This window comes from Nyctereutes procyonoides, unplaced genomic scaffold, assembly GCF_905146905.1.
Source record: "Nyctereutes procyonoides isolate TBG_1078 unplaced genomic scaffold, NYPRO_anot_genome, whole genome shotgun sequence".
Lineage (NCBI taxonomy): Eukaryota > Metazoa > Chordata > Mammalia > Carnivora > Canidae > Nyctereutes > Nyctereutes procyonoides.
In genome coordinates, this window is record NW_026575051.1 from 39,365,364 (window position 1) to 39,368,474 (window position 3,111).

Here is a 3,111-nt window from a genome sequence, read left to right on the forward strand (position 1 = left end):
GAGGGAGAAGGAAAATCAGACATTCCACTGAGCAAGAAGCTGGATGTGGGGCTCCATCCTAGGACCACAAAATCATGGCCTTACCCGAAGGCAGGTGCTTAACCAACTGAGCTATGCAGGCACCCCAGTAAGTTGTAGTTTAATCATGCAAAGGAATAGCTCATCAGTGTGTGTTGATAGAAGCCAGATTAGTTTTGTCTGCTTTGAACTTTATTTAAATGGAAGCATGTAACATGTATTCTGTATGTCCAGTATCAATAACGTGGACACATTTGTGTTTTGCATATAGAAATACTATATTTTTTCTCATTCCTGAGAAATATGTATTTTTTATGTACATTTCTATTCTACATTCTTTTTTTATGATTTATTTATTCATTTGAAAGAGAGAAAGAGCACGGGGAAGGGCAGAAGCAGAGGGAGAAGCAGACTTCCCTGCTGAGCAGGGAGCCTGATATGGAGCTTGATCCCACCTGGGATCAAGACCTGAGCTAAAGGGAGATGCTTAACCCACTGTGCCATCCAGGTGCCCCTTGTTCTACATTTCTTTGTGTGTGTGTGTGTGTATAAAGTATATGTATGTTCTATATGTACATACATACAAAATATACTAAATATACATCTTGTGCTATGTTGTGTATATATATAATATGCATATAAAAAGTAAAATGTACATGTGGCTCCACAACTGGGGATACTCACAGCTCTTAAAACCTGGTCTAGTTTCTTCCAAAATGTCTACTGTTCATGAAATTCTCTGCAAGCTCAGCTTGGAGGATCATCACTCCAGGCTCCTAAGTGCATACGGGTCAGTCAAAGTGTACACCGCTTTTGATGCTGAGTGTGATACTCTGAACATTGAAATGGCCATCAAGAGCAAAAGTGTGGATGAGGTCAGCATTGTCAATATTTTGGCCAACCACAGCAATGAACAGAGACAGGATATTGCCTTCACCTACCAGAAACGGGCCACAAAGGAACTTGAACCAGCACTGAAGTCAGCCTGGTCTGGTCACCTGGAGACTGTAAGTTTGGGCTTATTGAAAACACTGGTCGGTGTGATGCTTCTAAGCTGAAAGTCTCTATGAGACTGATGAGAACTCCCTCACTGAGATCATCTGTTCAGCAACCAAGCGGGAGCTTCAGAAAATTAAGTTAATATATAAGACTGTCCTGGGGAAGGACATCATTTCTGACATATCTGGTGACTTCTGCAAGCTAGCTGACAGTTGCCCTTGCAAAGGGTAAAAGTGCAGAAGATGGCATTGTCTTTGATTATGAACTGATTGGCCAAGATGCCTGGGATCTCTATGATGCTTGGGTGAAGAGGAAAGGAACTGATGTGCCCAAGTGAATCAGCATTGTGACTAAGCAGACTGTGCATCACCTCCAGAAAGTATTTAGCAGGTGTAAGAGTGACAATCCTTATGACACGCTGGAGAGGATCAAGAAGGAGGTAAAGGAGACCTGGAAAGTGGTTTCCTGAACCAGGTCCAGCACATTCAGAACCACCCCCCCCCCCCCGTGTTTTGCTCACTAACTGTACAACTCCATGAAAGACAAGTAGACTTGCAATAAAGCCTTGATTAGAACCACGGTCTCTCAGATTGAAGTGGACATGTTAAAAATAAGGTTTAAATTCAAGAGAGAGGCTAGCAAGTCCCTGTACTTGTATTCAGCAAGACACCAAGGGTGTCTACCAGAAAGCACTGCTTGTACCTCTGTGGTGGAGCTGACCAATGCCCACCACAGGATGAGCATCCAAAAGTGGTGCTCCTTTGTTTCCAGCTAACAGTTCTAGAAAATAGCTTGTAACTAACAGTCCCCTTGTGCCCATCCCTGAGAGGTGACATTAGTACTGCCCCTCCCCAACCATATTTCAGCGGCCTAAGCACTTCCTGCCTCTCACATCTCGTCTTTCCTTTTAGCCAAAGAAATGAACATCCCAAGGAATTGGAAGTGCGGTCTATGCTGTGAAACACTTTGCCTCTTGTGTACTGTGTCATAAACGATGAATAAATGGAATTTTTACTTTATAAGAAAAGTAAAATGTGCATGTATGTATGTATAATATATATAATAAAATGCATACAAATAGAAGATGTATATGATAAGCTTATTTAAAATGTTACTGTGTTTAATATTCTGAGGTTTACATTAAATAAAATACTAGATCAGAAGAGTTATGACTGGTCAGCTAAGAGTTAATTACATGGCATGAACAAGCAAATGAATTGATGAAATCTGTCTGGGCATTTTCAGGCAAACAATGTAGGGACCAAGGGCAGGCTACCCCAAGATGGGCCACTTTGGAATGAATATATATTGAGCTATTACTAATCAAAACTGGGATGCCTGGGTGTCTCAGCGGTTGAGCATCCACCTTTGGCTCAGGGCGTGATGCCATGGTCCTGGGATCGAGTTCCACATTGGGCTCCCTGCATGGAGCCTGCTTCTCCCTCTGCCTGTGTCTCTGCCTCTGTGTCTGTCTCTTATGAATAAATAAATAAAATCTTAAAAAAAAAGTTAATGAAAACCCAGCAAAAGCAGGAAAAGCTCTTCACCTGATCTTCAACTGCCAAATTTACTTTGGTAAGGAGAGCCTCTACTAGGAAGCGAGCTATTAACAGAGACTCTGTTTTACCTAAGAAACTTATCTGCATAATAGGGCAAACTTTGTTTTTTTAAAACATCTCTTCTCACCTTCCTGCTAATGGCCTTCCCTTTCCGTCCTCAGAACCTCCACCTCTCCTTAGCTCACATGAGTTTCATGTTGCCTCATTTTCTTTGTAATTTTATGTCTGTGTGGATTCCCCATATGTATGCTATTAAATTTTATTTTTTCCTGTTAATCTGTCTCATGTCAATTTTATTCTAAATCCATCTAGAAGGACCACAAGGCAGAGGAAGGTTTTCCTCTCCAACAATGTTCTCACTGAATGTTAAAAACCACCATAATTCCCTTCTTTTGCAGTAATGAGAATGATAATTTAACAGATGAACTTCCTTTTGTTCTATTTTCTAACTTTTCATTCCTCTTTTTCACACATACCACATCTAATCTATCAGATGCTTTGCCAACTATACTTTCAAAATATGTCTTGAAGATGA

At 41.0% G+C, this 3,111-nt stretch overlaps 1 pseudogene; it reads left to right on the forward strand.

Annotated features, from left to right (window-relative positions):
• Window positions 1–734: 734 nt before the first annotated feature.
• On the forward strand, window positions 735–1,815 carry LOC129512393 (annexin A2-like; annotated as a pseudogene).
• Window positions 1,816–3,111: the final 1,296 nt, after the last annotated feature.